This window comes from Mauremys reevesii, linkage group 12, assembly GCF_016161935.1.
Source record: "Mauremys reevesii isolate NIE-2019 linkage group 12, ASM1616193v1, whole genome shotgun sequence".
Lineage (NCBI taxonomy): Eukaryota > Metazoa > Chordata > Testudines > Geoemydidae > Mauremys > Mauremys reevesii.
The window spans coordinates 12,711,809-12,737,323 of NC_052634.1; the positions used below are offsets into that span (position 1 = coordinate 12,711,809).

The 25,515-nt window shown below is 47.1% G+C and overlaps 1 long non-coding RNA gene across 7 annotated transcripts in view; it reads left to right on the forward strand.

Moving 5' to 3' along the window:
• Positions 1 to 25,515, forward strand: part of LOC120375685 — a 39,608-nt gene that overhangs the window by 1,257 nt on the left and 12,836 nt on the right. For 4 of the 7 annotated variants that reach the window (XR_005586683.1, XR_005586688.1, XR_005586685.1 and 1 more), the window contains exon 3: positions 1,181 to 1,351. This is a non-coding gene — a long non-coding RNA (uncharacterized LOC120375685). Of the gene's footprint in view, positions 1 to 1,180; positions 1,352 to 2,270; positions 2,326 to 10,934; positions 11,122 to 25,515 lie in introns of all 7 variants that reach the window. The other 3 variants (XR_005586684.1, XR_005586686.1, XR_005586687.1) reach the window with 2 other exon arrangements.

Sequence of the window (25,515 nt, forward strand, 5' to 3'; positions counted from 1 at the left end):
GGGGTAATGTCCCCTTTGTTCTGTCCTCCCCCCAGCCCTGCTCATGCCTGGGCTTGAAAGACAGGCAGGTGTCTCTAATCAATTAGAGCTGGCTGTGTGGGAGAATTCCTAATTTACACAGGTGTTCACGAGTAAGGCTGGATCCCAGTTTAGGCTTTTGCAGTTGTAAGTTTTCCTAGCTGTAGTGGGGATTTATCTTTTGTATTGTATTAGAGAAGCATCCGGAATCCACACTGGATCCTGGGACCCTGTTGTCTTAGGTGCTGTATTGTACACATAGTAACAGAGTCCCTGCTCCAAACAGCTTAGAATCTAAATACACAAGACAGACCCTGGGTGGGAATAACATACCTCAGGTCACATCTCAGTGCCAGGGACAGAACCCAGCCAGCCTGACTCCTAGTTTAATGCTCTATCCACTGGGCTGTACTGCCTTCAATGCCACCACTTCTCTTGCTAATTTTAATGAGAGCGGCTGAGTCAATCCTCTGCCCTGCTTTGAAAAAAAAATATCTGTGTTATAAATAAGAAAATAAAAAATAGAATTTGGAAGTTTAGACAAAAGCAAATATGGAATGAAATGTTTTAATGAACATAAAGCACCCAATGAAATGAAAACAAAGGGTTTTGGGGTGGAGCGCAGGTTTTTTGTTTTATGCGCATCCCAGACATAGAGCTACTGCAGGAGACCCAGAAAACCAAACTGACCAGGCTACTGTAATAGTCCCACCTAAAAGGAGACATGCAAAAGATAAAGGAACATGCAATCTGGCTGCATGGGAAAATGCAACCGAGATTGGTTTGGTTTGTTTTTTTTTTTGTTGGCTATTCATTTAAGTTAAACAATCCAGCAATTTCTCTACATTCAGCCAAAGCCTGGAGTGCAAGGAAGAACTGGAGAACAATGCAAAGAAAGGAGAGGTAAAAAAATAGCCTTTTTTTTTTTTAAAGAAAATCTTGTAAAGAGGAAATAAATCTTTAAAAAACTGAGTCTCCCCCTGACCCAAATGGGTGAAAGGTGACAATGCAGAAAAAAGCATATGCCCTAACTTTCTCTATTCCTTCTTTACATTTAGAGCTGGGCTGAGTCCCATGGTACTGGTTCTGGTTACCTGATTGGCTGGGCATACCTCCTGTGGTCAAATGGGCTAGTAGAAGCCATGATGACTTTCTTTTTCAGAGACAGAAGCAGCAGCTGTGTGTTCTGGTGCAGTATGGAGAAAGGGTGGTTTAATGTTTCCTCACCCTGAAGATAGCCTAAGATTTTAGGATCTCGCCTGGCAGCCTCCCACAAAAACATTATGAGAGAGCAAGTTGTCGGAGTATTCAGCCAATGAGAAGACAATAAAAGGTAGGATTAAAAGTCAAACTGTACCTGAATCTGTTGAGGTGCCTAGGTTTCCCTGGAGTTTGTTTAGGTTGCGGGGCTGGTACAACAGGGTTTTATTAGTTTAAAATCTGCACATGGGTGGTGAGGGTACTGCTACACCCGCTGGCTTGAAGCGGTTTCCATCATATACAGGGTTTATGGTTTGGTTCAATGGCTCTCAGTACCCCGAAATTGTTCCTGCACCCTTGAATCTACATTTTTTAAATTTTGTTGCCCTTGTAGTCATAGTGTATAGAGGATACGGATCAGTAATGCTGCTGGAGATAACAGGCTGCCTTGTCTGACACACCATGAACAACAGCAAGAACAATTTAAAATGGGATTTCAAACTTGGTTCGCTTATTCTGGATGCCTGAAATTCTGCTTGAAAGGTGTAGATTTTGTCAACCCCGTGTGTGTGTGTACTCCCCATATTAATCTATGTGGGCTTTTTGTACATGTTCTATATCTCTATATGCCAAAAATGCTCAAAAATGGCAGCCACAGGTCTTCTGTGTGACATTTGGAACGGGCAAAATCATGAGCTAGAAGAGGAGAATTTTGACCTGGGGTGAGGGCGGGGGCGGAGGGAGAGGGGATTTGTGGAAGGGGTGGCAGAGTTTGGAATTTGATGGAAAAGCACTTTGAATGCTCAGAGGGTCATGCAAAACAAATGGATCAAAATGTTCCCGCAAAATGTTGTGGAAAGGTCACTGCTAATTTAGATTAGTCCTAGAGGGGATTAGTAGACATTGCTAATGACTAAGATTCTTTTCTGTCTTCAGTTGCGTAAAGGAACAGTAGTTGTCATGGGTATAGGGCTGGGTGCCCCTCTGTGACCAGTGGTGTACAGTGACAAAACAGGCTTCTGAAACCAATGCATTGTTTATTTTAATCATAGGGACAAAGCATGTAGAGAAAAAGGCAGACCTAACTTCTTCAGACACCCCCAGCAGGTGCGTGTCTCAATTTGGTTCCCACAAACTCCCTGCTCTCTTGAGAGAGAGACTCGTTTTAGTTTGCTATAGGTTTTTAGTTCTTCGGGGTCCTAGGCTTTTTCCTGTCCTGGTATTGTCTCTTAACAATCCTCAAGTGTTTGCCAAAAAAAAGTGGCTTATCTGTACCCATTTTTCTTCATTTTTGCTTGACAAGGGAATGGGTTAACTATGGGTAGGATGACCAGATGTCCCGTTTTTAAAGGGACAGTCCTATTTTTTGGGGACTTTTTCTTCTATAGGCACCTATGACCCTCCACCCCTAGTCCCGTTTTTTCACAATTGCTGTCTGGTCACCCTAACTATGGGCCTGATTTTGAGCTGAATTTTACTCCTGTTGTCACAACTTTCCATTGATTTCAACCGGAATTGGCCTAATGAGGGGTGCCGAAAATCTATATCTCCCACTGAAATTAATGGGAGCTGCCAGGTACTCAGTGCACTTGTAAAATCAGGCCCTAGATCGCTAATGTATTTTTAAAGTACCCACTATTATAGTATCTAAACCAATGAGGTAGGATGAAAAGAATCTCTCCATGTTTGTAAATAAATGGGCTAGTAAGGCCATGTCACCATACAAAAGTTGTACTGCTTTAACTACTATTGAAGTGGTACAAACTTCCTTTTGTGTGTGCAGATAAGGGCCATTTCTAGGGATGGGTGAGCAAGGCAGCCACCCTCGGCTCCAACTTCCAGGGGACACCAAACTGCTTATTCCTGTAGAGCAGTGGCTCTCAACCTTTTTTCTGGTGACCCCTTTCACACAGCAAGCCTCTGAGTGTGACCCCCCCCTCACACACCCCTTAGAAATTAAAAACACTTTTAAATATATTTAACACCATTATAAATGCTGGAGGCAAAGCGTGGTTTGAGGTGGATGTTGACAGCTTGCGACCCGCCATGTAATAACCTCGCGACTCCTTGAGTGGTCCAGTTTGAGAACCCCTGTTATAGAGGGAGGGGAATAGGCTATGCTAGTATTGTGTGCAGTAGGGGTTGTACCAGTGTAACTATCAGTACCACTAACTGACTTAGTTATATACCAGTACAACAGCTGTGTAGACCAGGCACAGGTGGGAAAGGGTCAGTCGGACTTGCGTGAAAGCCACATGCAGAATGGTGATTGAAGGGACAGCGAATTGTCCTAGAATCTCTGTTGAGAAGGATGAAATATCTCAAGGGAAATGTGACGCAATTTCCAGCCGAACGTAGCACATTTTACAAATGCTTTAACCGTTAATTAATATCAAAATCTGCAGCCCATTATGGGGCTTTGGCAACACATTTCACTTCATACTCAAATAATTGGGAGACTGCCCGAGTGTATTCATAGGCCAACTCCCAGGGCTACAGTAAAGGCTATTGTCTTGTGTGAAGTAGTAATTTGCCCCTCCCACACCGCTTTACTCTCTGCATGACCTTTGGAAGTGGTCAGTTGCCTTTACCATACATGGAAGAGCATCTTCAAACCAAGTGCTGAGGCTAGGAGGTATTTTTATTTTTGTCAACCTAAAGTATCATTGTTACTAAAAACTGGGGACTAGGAAGAAAAAACTCTCTCTGCAAACTCAGCCAAGCATTGCAATGTGGTTTAGATTTAGTGCTAGAATTATGTCATCACTGAGCCCTGCGGCCCAAGCAGGAACTTCTGGTATATCTCATGATGGAAGGTCAGCCTGAACGAAGGGCGACAGTGTCTTGTTCTGATGACTGAGGAGCAGCCTCTAGCATACTAAGCATAGGACTGGGAGCCTACACTCCTTGAGCCAAATTTCCAAAATTTGGCTTCTATTTAGGCACTAGAATGGGGGGCTAGATTTTCTGAAGAGCTCAGTAGCAAGGGTCACATCATTCCCTGCCCAGAAGTGTCCTGATGAGAGCTGCTGGGAGCTGTGCTCTGTTGAAAAATACAGGGCTTTGGAGCTGTGCTCTGGCTCTGTGCCAGCACCAGGCAAAAACCTGCAGCTCCACTGCTCCGGGGTTGCTCCAGGCTCTGCTCCAAAGCCCTGGAAAAATCTGACCCCGGACTCTGTTTCTGGCTCCACCACTGACTCCGTACCTTTGAGCAAGTCGTTGTAGTGAAGGCACTGAACTAGTTAAATTCCCTGCTCTGTGTAACTTCGGCCGAGCCCCTGAATCTCCCTCTTAGTTCCCCACCTATAAAATGGGGATAAAAATACTTCTATTCTCCCCTCATTGTCTTGTCTGTGTAGATGAAGTGACCAGTTAGACCGGGAGTCTGCAGCAGAGCTGGGTGGTGAACCTAGATCTGCAGAGCTCCAGTCCAGTGCTATAATGAGCCATCCTTCCTTAGACCTCCAGATTACACTTCCATTTTACCTTTAAGGAAGTGTATCTAGTAGTTAGGGCAGGGGATTGGTAGCCAAGTGACCTGGGTTATTTCCTGACTCCACCATTAACTCGCAAGACCATGAGCAGAATACTTCACCTTCCTGGTTGAGGATGTGTCAACAGTGCAGCGAGGGAGATAGCACAGGTCGTAGCCTGGGCCAGTCGCCCTAGTACGTAGTACGGGGGGATTTGTACACACGTAGCTGGCCCAAGCTGCTGCTGCTGCTACCCCCAGCGACACTCCTCTGTCTAGTGCCCTTGCTCAAGCAAAGCTAGCATGTGTGTCAACTCATGCTGGGGAGTACCCTCCCAGGAGCTGCGTCGACGTACTGAGCCTCTTCCTCTGTAAAACCGACGTTTGTGATTTGCTTTGAGGACCTTCAGCGAAAGGCATTATATCCGTGCAGAAGGGTTAGCCCTTTAACCATAATTAATAACGCAGTTATCTTAATAAAAGAACGGATTATGTCATGACAGTTGTATTGAGGTTTAACAGCTGCCATGGATCCACTGAATTATAGGTTTGTTAATCCTCAATGAGGGTGTTCCGTTTTGTCAGCTGATTTTTTTTACTGAACATGCATTAAGTGTCTTACTCAAGTGAATCTCTATTAAACGCATATGTGGAATCTTAATTTGAAGCATGGCAGAAAAGAAGGACTCGGTTCAATTAATAAAATCCTGTTTAAACACGATGGGCTCCAAAATCCATCCAGTGCCAAAGCAAACTGTGACCTGTAAACTTCAGGCCAGATGTCTCATATGGGGTGTAATAAAAAGCCAAAGGATGTGGGAGGGAGGGAAAGAGGTCTGAGGGGAACAGTTTGACCCTTGAATCTCCAATCCATACAAAGGGGTTTCGTTTCCATTCAGGAAATACAGACTTCTTCTGTGTTGTTCATATTCAAACTGTGTGTTCAATAGTCCCTCTTCTCCCTCTCCACCCAGCAGCAGCAACAGCTGTAAGTAACGCTGGTGAGCAGAAACCAGATCTTGTAGCGAGGTTCAGGACACGTTCTATGCCTACCCTCGAAACGATGGGAAAAAAAGGGACATCAAATGTAGTTGCAGTTGCCGAGATGGCTTCATAGGTCATGGGCTGGGTTTTGGCCTAGCAATAGGCCCGAACAGAAGCTCCCGATCTGAGTACCCAGTGGTCTGAGGGAAAGGTTGATCTTGTGGTTTAGACTCTTGACTAGGAGGTAGGAGACCTGAGTTCCACTCCTGGCTCTGATCCTGACTTCCTGAGTGACTTTGGGCAAGTGTCTTCACCTCTTTGTGCCTTCATAGTGTCTCTCTCTCCCCTCCCCCGCAACCCTTCCCCATCAGTAACTTGGGGAGAAGACTTCCCTGCCTCACTGGTATATTGTGAGAGTACATTAATTAATCTTTGTGAGAGGCTCAGATACTGTGTTGACAGAGGCTATATAAGTACCTGGATAGATGTAAGCTTTTCAGCTGGCCCATCTCCCTAGACACAGCAGTTTGACTCAGCCTGTCAGAGAACAGCCCTGAGCTTTGGGGAAGTTCAAATCCAGATTGAAACTCTCCAGGGCCCTAGTACTGATCGTAGGGTCCGATGTGGGACATATTGTGTATTTGTTCCACCTGCATGTAAATACATCCCTTTGGAGAGGAGGGGGAGGTGATTGGTCCAGATTTCTGCAGCTGGCTGAGCCACCCTCATTTTGAGCAAATAAAATCTAGAATTGAAGTAGGTGACTGGCACCTAGGTCTCCAGGGTTCTATTCCCACCTCTGTCACTGACTCACTAAGTCACCCTGGGCAAGTCTCTTCACCTCTGTTGTACGTTTGCCCCTCTGTAAAGCAAGGCTATTTGCCTGCTTCAGAAGGGGTGTTGTGTGGCTTGATTTACAAACATGAACTACTACAGGATCATCTGATATGATAACAATAGCACTTTCTCAGCTGGAAATACTTTACCAAGATGGGTAGAGTATCATTATCCCATTTTACAGAGAGGGAAACAGAGGTACAAGGAGGCAAAGTGATTTGCCCAGGCCACAAAGTGGGTCAGTGGCAGAGTTATTAAAAGAAACAAACAGTCTCCTGACTCCCATGCCCACTTCAAACAGTCAACAGCTACTCTGAGGAAAGGGGCTATAACCGAATGAAATTTTGTATTACTATTTGGGATGTATTGTAAGGATTAGGGTTCGGTTGAATTTCTCTTGTGGCAAAGAACTGGGCGGCATTGGGTACAGAATTCCATGTTGGAAGCATTTCCAGAGAGGCCAACCCCACTTGCCATACTTAAATATTGACCCCTGTGTGTTCTTGTGTTAGTGGGAGTTGATCTCCACAGTTCTGGTCCCGCCTACATCTGCCCACCTCTGCCACCATTTTCTCCCTGCTCAGACCATGGGTCTCTCAGGGTAGCTCCATTTGTCTCACTCTTGACTTCACAGCTTTATCCAGACTATCCTGTGTGCTTGGACCAGCTTTCAAACTGCTGTCTGCTGAGCCCTCCTCATTCCAGCCTGCTGTCCTGGGCACACCTCGCTCTGGGTCTGTTCGCTGTCTTGTACCCATTTGTTCTCGGATGCATGCTTCAGGCCAGGATCTTGTTGTAGAATGACCAGACGTACTGTTCCGATGTTGAGGAGTTTGTCCCGCGTCCCGACCAGAGTACAGTCGGGACGCCATTTGTCCCGATATTTTGTTTCCTGGTCTTCGGGAGCAATTCGGTGAATTTGGACGGTCTTCAGTGGTATTTCAGCGGCGGGTGCTGCTTTCTTTGGCGGCAAGGTTTATTACTCACCGCCAAAATACCACCGAAGACCGTCCGCGACTGAAGGACTCTCTGCCGAATTGCTGCCGAACTCCCGGAAAGGTGAGTGTAAATAAAAAAAAATAAAAAAAAAATTAAATGCCCCCCTGCCCCCCCCGGCGGTCCCAATACTTTCCCCTTAACATCTGGTCACCCTATCTTGTTGGCCTTTTGCTGAGCATGTTCTACCTGGTGAGAAAAGGCAGAACCCCTTGTCCAGATCTTACCCGCCTTATGGTGGCATAACGCCTTTCTTACATTGTAAGCTGTTCAGGAAAGCAGCCATGTCTGTATTGTACTGAGCACAACAGGGCCCAATCCTGACTGGGCCAATGGGCTGTATCCTGATAGAAGTAATAACTATGCTGAATAAGGACTATGGTCTTGAGGATTTGATGCATAAGAATAAGGGTGTGGGGGGGTAGGGAAATAAAACCTATTAGATCATCTAATCCCTTTCCTCCGCTATTGGAGAACTGTTTCCTATATTCCATTCTCCATTGTTTTCTCAAGTCTTATTATAAATGTACCCTGAGGTAGAGATTCCACCTCTGTCCTTGGGAAATGATTCCACAGCCTATGAGGTCTCACCATTAAGAGTTTTTCCTGATATTCAGCCTAAATTTTCCCTTTCCTAATTTCATCCCATGACTCCTCATTATACCCGCCCCCTTCTATTGTCCTAAATAATTCCACTCTCCGTAATGTTTATTTGATCTGTATATCACTTACCAGTTTATGTTCCCTCCCTCGCCCCTCTTAATCATTTTCTCCTGAGTCAGTTCCTCCAGCCCCCTCTTCATTTTTGTTGTGATTCTTGGAATCCCAGTTGGTTCCAGTATTCATTACAACAACATCACTGTCTTCAAGAACTGAGAGAGACATTTTGGGGTTCAACCCAGACCAATAAAGGGATGTGTCACTTCCTACTCTGCAACTCTGGCTGCCTTCAATGCTAAGCTGTTGTGGTTCACAGCCCGGACACCAACAGCCAGCCTATAAGCTCGCAGGTCACACTCTGGCTTCTACAGCCCGGTTACTTTTTGCAGAGACCCCTACACCTCTCCAGTCCCAAATTTCTCCCAAGCTGTCAGCCTTGTAGTGTCAAGTCCTGCTGACCGTAGCACACTCAGAACCTTGTTTGTTGTTTGTTGCTCCTTTAAAGAGTCTATACACGGCTCCTCATTCATTTGACAAACACTTTCATTTCTAGCACAGCACTGAATTGGTTTCTTGTAAAAGCAAAAGAAGTTTATTAAACAAAAAGTCCTGGCTTTAAGTGATACCAAGTATCAGGGGCCAAGACAGAAATTATTACAAACAAAAATAAAAATAGACTTCTAAACAAAACTTAACTTCGGCAAGTTACAATCTTTCTCACCTCTATTCAGTTCCCAGAGACTTCCTCTCCCTCGCACGAGGGGCCCAGAATTCTGTGATTTCAAGAGGTCTGGCCTCTTGAACCCCCACCCCCAAGTGATGGATACCTATGGGGTGGGGGGTCTCTCTCCTTTCTTTTTATAGTCCAATATGCCTTTGAAATGTATTCTTTGAAAAGTAAACCCCGATAAAGTTCCTTCTCCCTGCTGGCTGTGGTCAACAACTACTCTACAATGGGTCTGCCAGCAGCAGGGCCATTGACTTTGTGAGGACCCTAAGGAAGAGTGTGTTCAAGAGTTTGTTGTGTGTCCATAGATCTGTGTTTCTCTTGTGCTTCTTTAAGAGTACAATGTGTGTGCAGTCGCACACATGTGTAAGAAGTTCCTTTGCTAAGCCTGTGTTTCCTTGACTTACTACCACATTGCAACTAGGAAACCAGAGTTCCCACAGCCAGATGGACTAAGGGGAAACGTGTTTCAGCAACTGGGGGACTTGGGAGGAGTGAGGCACTTGTTTCAGGATCTCGGCCTCCAGACTGCAGGGTCCCGCTCCCCAAAAAGGGTGTCAGAGACAGCATCTGCACCTGACCATGCGCTTGAGGTACCCAGAGCTGGGAACAGCAATCAGTGGCTACTCAGAGCCGGGGACTTGGAAGCATGTGGGATCCAGTGGTTGGAGCCAAACCAAGACTAGTGTCCGTCCAGAGAATGAGACTGGGCCAGGTTGTGACAGATGGTTATTGACACAGAGGGAAACTTCTGTGAATAACTTCAAATTCAGGAACATCACCATCTGCTAATGAAAAGAAAAACATGTACAATTTGGCATAATAAATTATTTGTAAGCGATTATTCACTCGGCAACAATGTTTTTTAGCTGTGTTCCTGGTTAAAAACTTCTGAACTTTGTGGTCACAAATGGAGCAAATTGTAAACTATTTGAATAGACTAGAGGTAGAGAAGGGAAGTGGAGGAATTAATTCAGATGCTTGGGTTGACCCGTAGTGTTTAACATCAATTGTTCATGAGGGGGTATTTGTGATGGAGGGGGAGGACGTGATACCATCTCAGATCACAGAACTTTCAGATAAATAGGGTTTTACTATCTGAGTGGGGAGAATGGGAGGAGGCGGTATAAGTGCAGAGGAAGCGAATGGGGACACGTGTCTATGGTAGGCTCAGATGAACAGGAAGGTCCTTTGTTACTGATGGGAAAAGCTTTTGCTTCACCTTGCTGCTGTCTGTTCTTCAGCTCAACAAAGTGTCCTATTTTTACCATGTTCTGCCCGGAGCAATTTTGTAAGACTAATATGCGGTCTGAACAGCCCCAAGCCCGTTTTACCTCACTGAGACTATAATTATCCTGAAATTGAAATTCATCACCCCGCAGAGACCTTGTTTTAATGAGTGGGTTGTCTGTCTGCTGATGCTGCAATAGTAACAGAACCTCTGGCTTCTTTGCGAAGTGCCCATCATATTACAGAAAAGTGATTGGGGCCAGAGTGCTTGTATGGGCAGTGCCCTTGTTATGAATAACCAGGCAGACGCAGAGGGCTGTGGCGAATGTCTTTACTGTAACTCTCAACTGCCTACTTGACGCTCACTTGAGGAGTGCACCCAATAATGGTGGATAAATCCAAAAAAAGGTGGAAAAACATCGAGGCATCTTGTAGATGGCTGTGTTATGCCTGCCCTGAATTGTTATTCTGGAAGAGCCTAATTGCCCATGTAGCCGGCTATCTTGTCTCTGACAGTGGCCAGCACCAGATATTTCAGAGGCAAGTGCAAGGAACCCCATAATGTACAATTATGGAATAACCTGTCCCTCAGGGAAGTTTCTTCCTGACCCCCAGCAATGAGTGGTTGTCTTATGCCCTGAAGCATAAGGATATTTTCTTTAAAAATTGTTATCCTATCTAAGGTAGCCGTGGATGTTCTCATGTCCAATCCTTTCTTGGATTCTGCTAAACTGATGGCCTCAGTGATAACATGTGGATGTCACAGGAAATAAGTTAGTATTATGTTGAAATATCCTTTATTAATTGTAGATTCAAGGGGTGAAATAGGTTACCACTCCAGATATTTGTGCCCATGGAAGTTACAAGTGAAGTTAAAAGCCAGCAAAATGATGGAGTTGTGACAAGCCAGGACAATGGACATCTCTCTTGTAGATTTGAGATCAGCTATATCCTGTCAGAAGAGCTGAGGAGTTGCTTAACACTTACAGTTTTTCTGGTAAGTGTCTGTCTTCACTTATGATAGAGGCTTTGGTCCTGGTATCCAACAGTAATAGAATCTTGCCTAGGGAGTTGTCCGTGGCACATGGTCAAAGATGTCTGCGTGGCGTAAGCCATGCTGAATATCAAGTCATGTTGTCTTTCTGTGGCTCAGTTTCCGGTATGTGAAATGGGAATAATGCTTCTTTTCCCCATCCTTTTCTATCTTTCCTATTTTGGTAGCAAATTCCTCAGGACAAGGACGGTCTCTTAGGTACCTAGCGCAATGAGCCCTGGTCTCGGTTGGTGTCTCTAGGTATTGCACACCCTCTCTGTGGCAACTACAGTTCTTGGGTGTATGAACACACCTTAGGAGGACAGTGTTAGAGACACATGAAAGTAAACTCCCTTTAATGAGCCAGTGCAGCTAATTGAGTACATCTCCCTGTTGTTTTGTTTATTACCCATGAGGATTTATGACTTTCTCCTAACCTCCACCAGTTCCCACTGCTCTAATCTCTCCAGGGCCTTTTTTTAAATATATATCCTTCCTTGGGTGTGTGCTACATTTCCAACCAAGATGCTATCCACAAATCAGATCATGGCGGAATTTACACTAAACAACTGGGCACAGATGGAAATGAAGCATCCATGTGAGGTACTTTGGCTCTTTCACATTCATTTGATCAAAAAAAATCCTCTGAAAATGTGTAAACACCTTGCCTGGACTACACCGGGAAGCAATCCCTTCTGTAAACCTGAAATATGCTTCCCCGGTGGGACTGAAGAAGTCTGCAGTGAACACCAGTTGACTGTGGACCAGTGTCTTCTGACAATTGATCCCACTTGCCTATACACAAGACTCTGTCCCACCCATGTCCTATGTTGTTGTTCTCCTTGGTGGGCCGTGTTTTACAGCCTAGCTGTAAGGGCCTTTTCTGTGTATGTGTGAGTACCCTGTGTGGCAGTTGCCAGTTACTGGGGGTAGAGGATGACTGGCCGAATAACTCTTTTTTTCCTCATTCTTGTCCACGGTTTCTCAGCTCCCAGAGAGGGTACATCAAGCCTTATGCAATAGCTCACTGGTTCAGTTTCACTTGGGATTGGCTGGTTTCTGTAAAGTGCTTTGAAATGTTGTGCAAGAAATTGAAATATGCTGGTAGTACAGCAAAGTGTGTTACAACTCCTCTCAACCCATCCAACATTACAGTATCTGTGACGCTGTATGGAATCTGGGGGACACCTGAGGATATGAATATCAATACTGTAAAATTGCAATGAGTTATGCTAGATATGCCACGTAGGATATCTGCAAAAATGTTATAATTTGCCAGATATGATCATCTCATTTATGTGTGTATTAACTTTGTATTTTGGGTTATAGATATATATGTATGTCTTTATTTCAAATCTGGGCTATGCTTCTGGGTGACGCTCCCAGAGAGTTTGGCATCAGCACTGCCTAGCCATTAAGGACCATCAGCTATACAATTGACCCATTGCGAGAAGGCAGATACACCTTATGACTCAGCAAGGCATGCAGGGGCATGCCTATGGACAGAACTCTAAGGCCTCCAAGCAGTTTGTGTTTGAAACAAAGGAAGCAGAGGCGGCATTGCAAAAGACTATAAAAGGCAGCTGTGTCTTCTCCATTTTGTCTTTAATCCTGCTGTTTACCTCTGGAGGAACTTAGATACAAACTGAAGCTCTGAATAAAGGACTGAATAACCCATCCAAGCTGTGGATGTGTTTCAGACAGGGCCGGCGCAACCCATTAGGCGACCTAGGCAGTCACCTAGGGCGCTAACATTTGTGGGGGGCGGCCGCCCCGGTCATCGGTGGAATTTTGGGGGCGGGACCGTCCGCCGCCTCTGTCGGGGGCGCCATTTTGGGGGCGGGAACTTCTGCCGCCTAGGGCGCCAAAAAAGCTGGCGGTGCTCCTGGTTCCAGAGGGACTTTCAAGCCAGCAAACTCACCAATACTGCTAGGAACCCTGATATATGGACTTTGAAGTCTTCGTATGTATGTGACTGTTTTACCGTTTAACATCTCTCCTTGTTTTTTTCTTCTTTCTCTATAATAAACCTTTAGTTTTAGATACTAAAGGATTGAGTGGCTGCATGGTATTTTGGGTAAGAGCCAAACCTATACTGACCTGGTAATGTGGTTGACCCTTTGGGGTCAGAAGAACATTTTGTAGAGTGAGCAGAGTTTTTTAAATAACTTCTCATTGTACAGGACCTAGGTGCTGATTGGGAACCAGAGAACTGGAATGCAATAAAGGAGGCTGTGTGATTTCTTTTTTGCTTCTAGGTAACCAGTGTGGGGGATCAGAAGCACAGTTTGTGACTAGTTGGGGAGTTTAACTTTAGTGTTACCCACCAGTCTTGGGAGTATCTGCTCTCCCTTTTGCAGCCTGCACTGACCTTGGCATTTCCAGTGAGGGCTGCCCCAGGCACCACAGGTCACAGTACCCACTGACCAGTCTGAGATTTCTGCTCTCAGCTGTTCTTGGTCTGTAAACAACCTTTTTTTTTTTTCCCCTTTGGGAATTCCTAGAATCACAGACGTTAGAGATGGAAAAGATCTATGAGGTCATCTGGTTCATCCACCTCCTCCTGGGGCAGATTTGTTCCCTTCATTATATTTTCCTGTATTTTGTCCAGTTTTCAGTGATTTAAGCAATGGGACTTCCATCATTTCCCTTTGGGGACTGTTCCACAGCCTGGCAGACCTCTCACCATGAGGAAAGTTTTTCCTAATGTTCGACCTAACCGTTCCATTTCTTAACTCCATCTCCTGGAACGGCGAGGAACATAAAATATAGAATTTTGTTGAGAATTAGTTAAGTGAGACCATCTATCATCTTACTCTCTAGGTGTCAATCTTACAATTGTGATTTACCCTTTTCATGCCAGTCAGGTGAACGTAAGAACAACCATATCAGGTCAGACTAATGGTCCATCTAGCCCAGTATCCTGTCTTCCAACAGTGACCAATGCCAGGCGCTTCAGTAGGAATGAACAGAACAGGCAATCATCACGTGATCCATCCCCTGTCGTCCACTCCCAGCTTCTGGCACTCAGAAATTGGGGACAACCAGCGCATGGGGTTGCATCCCTGACTATCTTGGCTCATAGCCATTGATGGACCTATACTCCAGGAACTTGTCTAGTTCTTTTTTGAACCCCGTTATAGTTTTGGCCTTCGCAACCACCCTGGCAACAAGTTCCCCAGGCTGTCTGTGCGTTGTGTGAATAAATACTTCCTTTTTTGTTTGTTTTAAACCTGCTGCCTATTCGTTTCATTGGGTGGCCCTGGTTCTTCTGTTATGTAAAAGAGTAAGTAACACTTTCTTATTCACTTTCTCCACACTAGTCATGATTTTATAGACCTTTATCATATCCTCTATTAGTCACCTCTTTCCAAACTGAACAGTCCCAGTCTTTTTAATCTCTCCTCATATGGAAGCTGTTCCAGATCCTTAATCATTTTTGTTGCCCTTCTCTGTACCATTTCCAAGTCTAAAATAACTTTTTTGAGATGGGGTGACCAGAACTGCACGCAGTATTCAAGGTGTGGGCATACCATGGATTTATCGATTGGCATGATGATATTTTCTGTCGTCTTAGCCACCCTTCCAGTCCAGTGAAAACCGCACCAAGTGTTGCACCCCATTTGCCCAGGTACAAGTCTGTTCTACACTGTCTTGTTGCTGATTATTTCAATTGACTATTGATTAAAGGCAGTAGCATGACAGAGTCAAAACTTTCATCCATGAAATAAGGCCAGCCAGAGTAGCAGCAGTGTAGCTTTCCCGTCCCTTAGCTGAGCAGCTAGGGTTGGCTGATGAGTGATTACTTGAACGAGTTGGCAGTCAATTATAAGCAGGCAGGATGCTTATTAATTAAACTGAGAGAACAGTAGAGAACTTTACGCTCTCCTGAATACCTGGGAGCACTTGCAGGCCTACCCTTATCACTGAGGCTGTCCCTAAGCCGGATCCTAGGCTGCCTCCTCTGGGTAACAGAGGTGAACTCTCTGCCATTGCTCCTAGTTAGCTGGGTCTTAAGATTTCAGCTACCTGGTAGCTGCCACCTCTGCCCCTTTCAGTCAACCCCAGTGTTTTCACACACAGCGCACTTAACCTGTGGATCTCGATGCCGTAAGATATCACTAGGGCCAAGACTAGCAGGGTTCAATGAAGGATCGATCACTTATCTGGATAACAAGAATATCCCCATTTGTTGCAGTTAGGGCTTAAAAATCCTGAGGTTTGCAAGGCCGCCTGCTTCAGGACATGAGCCAATTTCTAATTGCTGAAGAAAATTTTTCTGTGAGCTGGTTATTCCATCACGGCCTATTGCAGGATTTCTTCCACATTCCCCTGAAGTATCTGCTGTTGGCCACTCTTGAGGTCAGGATATTGAATGAGATGGACCGTTGGTCTGATCCAGTTTGACAGCTGTTTTATTGAGGCTTTGCCTCTGCTTAACATCCCCATCAGGAAGTAGGTATTTCCTTTCCCCTCTTCTTTCTGTAGTACCTGAGAAGCTGTTGATTTTTCTGGTGGTGGGGGGGAATCCTGTCTGTGCCCCTTACCTGACAGGGTGACTCTGGCGACTCTAATATAAAATATAGCCTGCTAAATGGATCAGTCGCTAGAGGGTAAAGCCGCTTCCTGGGACCTAGCCATCTGCCTTGAATGGTTTAGAGCAAACAACAAATCCTGCATCTTGGCAGGGGGTTAGACTAGATGACCCTTGCGGTCCATCCTGACCCTGGGGTTCTGTGATTCTATAATTAATTCTTTTCAACACTGGCTTTGTTTTATTTGTGTAATGAAAAACGGTAGTGTACATTTTAAGAAATGTAGCACAATTTGGCCAAAGAGGAGCCAGTGGAAGAGGAAGTGAAAAGAGTGAAAGCTACTGATAACTAAGGCTCCGATTTAGTCACAGAATCCGTGACTTCCAAAGACCTCCATGACTTCAGGCTGGGAGCTGCAGGGTCCCCTGCCACCTGCAGAGGCAGGGAGCTGTGAGATACCCCTGCTGCCCCACGCGGTGGGAGCCCCACGCAGCTCCCAGTCATTGCGGGCGGCAAACGGACCCCCACAGGTCCCAGCCACCGTGGGTGGGGGGGGGATCCCCGCTGCTCCTGGGCCCCCCCATGGGTGACAGGGGGGAACCCCAGAGCTCCTGATGGCTGCTGGTGGCAGGGGGAACCCCCGCAGCTCCAGGCTGCCATGGGTGGCAGGGGGAACCCCCACAGCTGCTGGCCACCTTGGCAGCAGGCGGGGGGCCCTAATGCTCCTGGCTGCCCTGGGCAACAGGGGGAATCCCAGAGCTCCTGATGGCTGCTGGCAGCAGGGGGAACCCCCACAGCTCTGGGCTGCCGTAGGTAGCAGGGGGGACCCATGCATCTCAGAGCCGCCAGCAGAGGGGAACCCTGGAGCTCCGAGCCCACATGGGAGGTGGGGGCGCCTGGAGCTCCCAGCCCACATGCAGCTGCCCAGGCTTAGTCTCCATTTTGTCAGGAATATTTTTAGTAAAAATCAGGGACAGGTCATGGGCTTCCATGAAATTTTCATTATTGCCCATGCCCTGTCCATGACTTTTACTAAAAGTATCCCTGACAAAATCTTAGCCTTAGTGATAATACATGTAACTTGATGGACAAAGGATGAAAACAGGAAACCCATTTAACTATTTCCAAGAGCCAAATGCCAAGACGGGAGAGGAATTGCTTATGCCGGGACAAGGGGATGGAATCAGGAGAAATGGGATGGAATCAGGCAGAATGTCAGGGCATGTTTCCTAATGGTGAGTTTTGTGATGCTATGGAACGGTCTCCCAAGATGAGTGGTGGAACCTGTAAGTCAGACTGGGGAATAAAATGTAGGGAACAATCTTGCATTCACCACCTGGGGTGGAGCAGATGTTCTAGCAGGTCTTTTCCATCCCTCACGTGTTGTATTGTCCTCAGTCTTACTGCAACTGGTGTGGGACGGGATGTGTGAACGAGTGAGTTTGTTGGGGCAGAGAATTACAGCCCAGGTGTTGGGAGACAAAGCCAACGAACATGACTAAACAGCTTCATAAAGTAGAACCATGGCTGGGTGAATCAGAGTCAGACTTTCCTGCAGGAATGTCCGATAATGCTGCGCGCACAACTGAGATCACATTTTTAGCAGGAACTGGCTGCAGTATGAGACCCAGTCATCTGGCAGCACGTTGCTTATTGCTGTCTCCGAGGCAACCCTTGGACATTGTGTGTGTTGTCATCTCTCTTACTGTAAGCCCAGCAGATGTGAAAGGCCTTACCCATGCCAGTGAATCTTTACCGGAAACGGTACTACCTTGCGCAAAAGATACATAGGTTATAAGGCCAGAAGAGACTATTATGTTCATCTAGGGTCTGTTCATCATCTGTCAATCTGTCTCTGGCTGATGTCAGTGACAAAAAGGTTTACTTCTTCCTCTAGCTACCTCTGAGAGTGAGCCGGATTCAACTCCCTGGGCATCATCTACAGACTTGTTTACAAACCCACTGAAGACAGATATCCCTGAGGGTATAGCAGTGGCTGCAGAGCCATCTATTAATAATCCTGATGCATGAGGTGAAAAGAACCCAGTTTAGCTGTCAGGTCCCATGGTGAGTTTGCCAGGCCCACAGTTGATAACTATTTATAAACCAACCATCTCTGATATGAAGAGAACGGAGACCCAGCAAACATGCAACTCGGACAGTCAACAACGTAAACACCCATGCTCATTAATCTGCAGTGCAAGCTCCCCACCTCCCCCTTCAGAAATTGTGGTGTCTGTGCGTAGAACTGAATACTTGGGTTCTATCCCTGGCTTGGCCTCAGGTTTGGGCAAGTACCCGCCTCTGTCTTTGCTTCCCTATCTGAGTACATCAGTGTTACTTCACACACAGGGCTGAGGGCACCACATGTGCTTCTCATACACTCTCCCAGACTGCTCAGAGCTCTTCTTGTTTTGCCTGAGGCATATGAGGCAGAGCAAATAGCAGCGATGGGCTGGATCAGAATGGGGTCACTGTCTGGCCATCCTTCCAAGAAGCCAGTAAGAGAGGAGATGGAAGATAAGAGAATTACCTTTCCCTTGCCTCTAAGGAACCGGGTACAGGCAGAGAGTACATAACCGTGGAAAAACATCCTGACGTGTATGCAGGGCCTTGTGTCAACATGGCATGATGCAGTTTTGCAATGACATAATCAAGGTGCAGAAGTCCTTAAAGGGACACCACTCCCCAATTAGCTGTCTAGTTCATTGAGTGCAGTACTGTGACACAGAGGGTATAATAATACCTTCTTCACAGGGGGGCCGGGGCACTTAACAAATATTTGTAAAGTGCTTCAAGAACACTGGCGCCGCAGAAGGACAAATAACTGACCCAATTCCCATGATTGATTTATAGTTTGGACAGGCATTGTTGCACGGCTGAGATGGAGCTGAAATGGGAGTATGTGTGCGGCGAGAAAAAATACTGACCTTCTGCACTGAGCTTATAAAGGGATCCCAATCTCATGAAAGTATCAGTATAAATAAGTGGCCTTCTATCTTTGACTAGTAAGAGGCTCATGAACTGCTTCTAAACATGTCTGCTAGTATGCCAGTGTCTGCTCCTTCCTTGGCATGTGCTCAACAGAGCCAGACATACCATCAGCAAGACTTCCCCTAACCAAACCGTCCCCTTTCACAGTTCAAGTATGAATATCGGAGGTGGGGGAATTCAGGCCTTCTCACTCCTTCCAGGATTAGAAAACAATCCGGGCTGCTGATATCAAGGCTTCTAGCATCTATTGTTCCCACCTGTCTGTGAGAAGAGAAGAGCTCGGGGATGCAGGGGCCGTGCACGCAGGAATGCACTGGAGGAGTCTCTGTGCGTGACAGAGGCAGTGTAACCCCATCTCCTGCGCTCTGAGAATGCCAGGTTCTTAACGTTCTGGGTTGGCAGGAGGCTGGGGAAAAATCAGTTGCACAAGACAAAATGAAAAGTTGTAAAACTCCTACACTGAAGCTGAAGTCAGCTGGAAGTTATGGGTCCGATCCTGGGAAGTCTGGCACATCCTCAGCTTCTAATAGCAGCTCCATACTTCCCAGACCCGGGCCCTGGGTGTTCTTCTAAGCCCAGGCTCCCCCTCACCCTTTGTGAAACTTCTGAGATTGGAATTCTGTCCACACACACACACACAAAAAAAAAAAAGTCATAGAATTACAGCTGCTAACCAGGAAGCAGCCTGGCCCAGTCATGCCACAGCCACTCTTGCAGGATCGGATTGCTAAAGGTTTGATTGCATTTTTGTTCTCACTTACTGCGAACCGTCATTCTGCTGCCACCTTCCCAGCACTTCCCCAGCACCTCTGCAAGGAGCTGGCATTTTATAAATGATGGGCCAGGTTCTGTACCTCTTAGCACCTGACTTGGCAAATGTCCCATTAAAATCCAGGGTCAGAACCATCCGCCCTCACTCCCTCTTGATCCTGATTTGTACTACGATGCCCACGCAAAACCATAAGCGCAAGTAAGAGCCACCCCTCCCCTTCCACTCCAACATTTCCTGCTCAGACCTTGAGTTCAGGGCTGCCTGCTTCCTTACTCCTTGTCCAAAACACGTTGGTGCGGGAGAGCTGGGTATAGGCTGTCTTGGCTCCACTCTTGCTGGCCAGCACAGATCAGCCATTGCTGGGGGCAATAAAATTCTGCCGGTATAGGCCACCCCTAACCTTGGGCCAGGAGCAAATGAGGAAGAAGTGTGACCTATACTGCTAGACAATGTGCTATCCTGATGTCCTCACTTGAGGCCTGATTCTGCTAGCCTTACTCGTGTTGTGTAGCATCTTACTTCTCGTTGATTTCAGTGGGGGTTTACAGAGTGAGGCTCGATGCGCTGTGAATAAGGAGGGGAGAATCTCGCCCCTGGTTCTTACCAAATGAAGGTTTTGGCTCCATGAGGACTGCAGGATTTGGCTCGGGGTTTGCAAAAGCATCTTGAGTTCTTCCTGGGCGACAGGTGCTCTAGATATATGGCGTTCTCATGTACATTGCCTTATGACCGTCCTAGGAGGAAAAAAATACTGTCTCTATCATAAGCCTGTTTGAATATCGGGGAGCTAGATGCAAACCTGAGTTGGTTCATTTGCTGAGGTTTATTTGCTCACCTATTATTTTTCAGTAGTAACAGTTGTTAAGAAATCCCATGTTGGAGTTGTGAGCCCTACGTCCTCCCCAGTCAGATTCTGGCTACCTGGACTAGCCATGCACAACTGCCAGTGACCTCAGCTGCAGCATCTCTTGCTATTCCAGTCCTGGGTTTCTCCTGAGCCAAGTCTACCAGTTGCACCAGAAGAGTGGGGAATGTGTTTATTTAGACATGCATCCTCCAGGAACCAAGCAGATGCCACTAAATCAGTTTAACGTGTGATGCGAACCTGGTACTCCCAAAGCAACGAGTGAGAGAACTGATGGAACCCATTATTGCATTACACCGAGGATCAGAGCAGAGCAAGAGGGCTGGCGATGCCTGCCACTCCACCGCTGAGGAGCTGTAACTCAGTGAGGTACTTGGGAGAATATCACCAAGCAAGGAAGCCAAATGGGGCTGAAGTATGCAGCGTTTACACTGAGCCGTCAGCCGCGATAAGATAAGAGCCTGAGTAACTGTGAAATAACGAATTTGCCTGGCAGGTTGAGAGAATTGTTTTTGAGGGATGTTATGGAGACTGTGCACTTATGTCTTGGCTGCTAAGGTGGCTTCTTCCTGCATCTCCCCATCAGTGAGCGGGGGAATGTGTTTAGGAAATAGATTGTTTCAAGTGAAGAGGCCGACAGACACATTACCGTAATTCTCCTCTCGTGGATGCGCTCCTTGATGACCACGTTTTCCAAAGAACAGTTAGATCAGCGACGCTAACACCAGACAGAGATTCTGCTGTAGTGTCCCCAGAATGAACTGGGAGGAGAGAGGAAGCAACATCTGGGCTTCTGCTCTCCAAGTGAGGAATGTACAGAAATAAATGGGCTTGTGCAGTCTGCATGGTCCCATTGCTTACTCCAAGCTCATAAGTGAAATACAAGAAAAGGGGGTAGGTTAGCGCTGAAGCACTCATAGGGCCTGATACAAAAGGATGCTGTAAGAGCCGAGCTGGCTGTGAGAGAATATTGCCCTCTAGGGGCTGTGCCACAGACAGGATGAGAAACCTACTTCAGTGTGGTTCTCCTTTAGCTCACAAGCTAGGGCCTGCGCTTCTGCAGCAGGAGGACCTAAGATTTATCCCCATTCTTGCCGTGAAGTTCTGAATGGCTGTGGTGTGGCGCTTACCCTGGCCTGCCATCTACTGGCTAGAAATAGAATGTCCTTGTTAGCCCCACGGTGTGCGTGCGTGCATATGAGAGATGACACCCCACTTCTGGTTGAAGCCAACCAGATGACAAAAGCTCCATGGTCCTTTCCCAAAGGCTCTTAAGCAAAGCAAGCTGTCATGGGATAAGAGGGAAGGTTCTCTCGTGGATGGGTAACTGGTTAAAAAATAAGAAACAAGGCTAGGAATAAATGGTCAGTTTTCAGAAAGGAGAGAGGTAAATAGTGGTGTCCCCCAGGGGTCTGTACTGGGCCCAGTCCTGTTCAACATATTCATAAATGATCAGGAAAAAGGTGTAAACACGGAGTGTAAAGTCTCTTTGGTACCTGCACGCTCCTGGTGCCAGTGGCATGCATGAGAAAAGCCTGAGATAATGGATGGAAGTGGAGCTGGACAAGGAGGGGCCCAAGGCCTCAAAGCCCAGGCTAGTGGGAGTTGGCCGAGGCAGGAGGTACTAGAACCTAGGCTAGCTAAGAGCATGAAAGAGGTGAGTATTGGAGCCAGCGCCAGCCGAGCACAAGGGAGGCATGTGTCCGAGCACAGGCCAGCTGAACAGAAGAGCAGTAGGCATGAGAGCCAGGGCCAGCCAAGAACCAGGGGGTCGAGGGGGAAGGGAGGTGGGCATCAAAGCCAGGGCCCACGGGCGTTGGCACAAAGGCCAGCCAAGCATGGGGGGCACAGGCATGAGAGTCAGAATCAGCCAAGCAGACGGGCAGCTGGCACCATGCCACTTGCCGCTGGGCAAACTGAGTCGCTCCTTGAGTACGCACTGTGTGCGTGCTAGTTATGGCCAAGCCTTTGGACTAGGCAGCGCAGGGGGACGGCATTTATGCATCACACAAATGCCAGTATATGGAGAAATGTTTCTTTCAACAAGTCTGGTGCCCTCACCCAGCAGCTTCCCTCTCCTCCCAGCATGTTTCTATCCTTCTCTTTGTTAATTGTACTGGAGCCACTGGCAAGCATGAAGCCTTCACTGGTTGCACAGGGCAAATATTCTGTGCGTTAATGTAGCACTTTTCCTCTGAAAGCTTCCAAAGCTCTATACACACTTGGGGTCAAACCCTGAGAGGCATTTAGCACCTGCCATAGCCACAGACTCCAGTTGGATTCACAGGTACCCAGAACCCCTTAGGATTTGATCCTTAGGATACAGGGAGCACCAGCGAACATGGGTGCTGGAACTAGGGACACGGGGGGTGCTGCTGCACCACCTGGCTTGAAGTGGTTTCCATTATATCCAGGGTTTACAGTTTGGTTCAATGGCTCTCAGCACCCCTCATTATACAAATTATTCCAGCACCCCTGCCAGTGAAACGCAGCCACCTCCAGAGTGGAACAAGGCAGCTGTTGCTCTGTGAGGGTTTAGGACACAAAGTGGAGACGAATCCTGTATCCAATTAAAACTGCAGGGGGTGGGGGTTGGGAACATGGAACATAATTGTCCATCTTGGCCAGAATGGGAACTCAGAAATATACCTAGATTTACTCTGAAAGGGAAGCCCTCATGGTCATTTCATCTAGGCCTTCCAAGTCATGTGAAAATCTTTTCCACATAACCATGTCCATGTGGGATATTTTCCTCGGTTTGATTCATCATGTGTAATTTCTCCAGAGGGCCCCGTGCGGTTTTGCAATCACTCACAATCTGTTTGGGGTTTGTTCTTGGTCTGGGCATGGTTGCTTTGGGTCCTGCTCCCACTCACCTCCAAGGGATGCAGCCATTTCCAGCCACCATCTGCAGATCTAGCTACGGTTTTCTCCACCTCCCAGCAGCGTGAAATGCTGTCAGCTCCCCATTCCCTGACTCTTTTGCCTGCGTGGGCTTTTTGGGGTTAGAGGCCGCACCAATGATTGCTTTGGGATCCTTGATCTCTTTACTTTTCTCACCGTTTCTAAGGCGACCGATGCAATAAGAGCTGAACGTCAGTCCCCCTTGTATATTTTGTGTGTGGACAGGTCTGCGTCTCTGCTTCGCCTCCCAATTGCTTCCTGGGCTGCCCTCGGGTTACATAAGCCTCTTGCCTTCCCCATTCTCAGTGTTACTGTTAAACATCTCCAGCCCCAAGCGCAGCAACCACTCATCCCTAATGGCTCGAAATACAAAGCGGACCCAACGCTCTGCTTACATTGCTGCTGATTTATTTAGGCCGACGCAAGTGGGCAAATGGCCAGCTCAGAGCGTGGCCTCAGCAGACCCTTTGCAGTTTCTTTTTACTTTAGACTAAACTGAGTGGTGGTGAGACGTGCCAAACGGATAGCCCCACAGACGGGGTGCTGCCTTGTCCATCCACAGAGCAAAGGCAGCCTCGGCAGTGACAGGGCAAGCTTCTCTCACGCACAACCCCACCAAGAGTGCCTTTGTCCTGACAAGGACCATCTGCCTGGAGGGACAAAAGACCAGTTTTGTTTCCCGGCCTTTGGGTGTGACGCTCTGGCAAACCAACCCCACAACAGGCTGGTTTGGAAGGTTACAAACTGAGGCTGTCTTGGGAGATTAGATACAGTGCTTTGCAGCCTATCCCCAGCTGAGTTCAGGAGATTTGGACCAAGGGTCAGTGGCTGTCCTCTAACTGGAATCAGGGTCTAAGATCCAGCACAGCAATTGTTGCACAGAAGAGGGATCAATGGGGGGCAAAGAAAACAACTGGCTTCAAGACTGAGCTTGATAGGTTTGTGGAGGGGATGGGATGATGGGACGGCTTACGATGGCATGTAGCCAGTCTGCAACTGCTAGTAGCAAATATCTCCAATGGGCGGTGATGGGACACTAGATGGGGAGGCTCTGAGTTACTACGGAGAATTCTTTCCCATGTGTCTGGCTGGTGGGTCTTTCCCACATGCTCAGGGTCTAACTGATCACTATATTTGGGGTCGAGAAGGAATTTCCCCCCTGGTCAGATTGGCAGAGACCCTGGGGGGTTTCGCCTTCCTCTGCGGCGTGGGGCACGGGTCACTTGCAGCTTTAAACTAGTGTAAATGGTGGATTCTCTGTAACTTGAAGTCTTTAAACCATGATTTGAGGACTTCAATAACTCAGCCAGAGGTTAAGGGTCTATTACAGGTGGGTGAGGTTATATGGCCTACAATGAGCAGGAGGTCAGAGGAGATGATCATGATGGTCCCTTCTGACCTTAAAGTCTCTGAGACTACTTAAGAGAAACAGCAGCTCCAGAGCAAAGAAGATGGGCCAACACCCCAATACATAAAGACACCAAGGCCCTAAGAAGGGGACCAACAGTGACTGTGGAAAATAGAGAAGGATCCGAGACCCAAAAAATCAGGTCTAGATTGGGATTCTCCCCCAGCCAAATCTGGGCGTCTTTGGGTCAGAGTTTTATTTCTGCCAACTGCCAAATTCGGATCCTGATTCAGATTCCACATCTGAATCTACCCTCTTCCCTCTCTAGTTCAGGGCTGTTTAGATCCAGGATCATCTCTAGGGGGAGCAAGTCTGTCGTCATAAATGCTGTCAGGCTTGAAGGTGGAGCCAAACAGAATGAAGGGACTTTCCAAACTGATTCAGTTCTATTCCCATCCCCTTCTCCTCTGAGAGGTCTATTTATTTACCTGACAACGTCTCCCGGCTGCCGTGAACTGCACATGTCCCTGCAACACACAGTGTTGACTACATTTGTTTCCCTGTAGAGTCTCTCATACTTCCTCTGTGCTCTCCAGGTGCTGTCTCACGTATTGGGTGCAGCCACCCCTTTGGCTTGGAGAGAGGAAGGGACATGGATTGCAGGATGGACACCTGCCCTTTAGCTGCCCCTCTCTTCACCATCTCAGTCATCCCAGATGTTTCTCCGCAGGCGGGATAGCCAGGAGCCCTTTTTTAGCATGGCAAAGAGAGACATCTAGTGGGGGGATGAAGTAAATATGATTTTTAACATCCTCGTTTTTCCACATATAAGTAGAGAAGATGGGAGTGGGTATGCGAGAAGGTGTGTATGGCAGACTGAGTTTTGGGGTCGTTGTGGGCTTAGCCATTGCCTGGCTGGTTCTGCTCTGAGGCCTGGAGG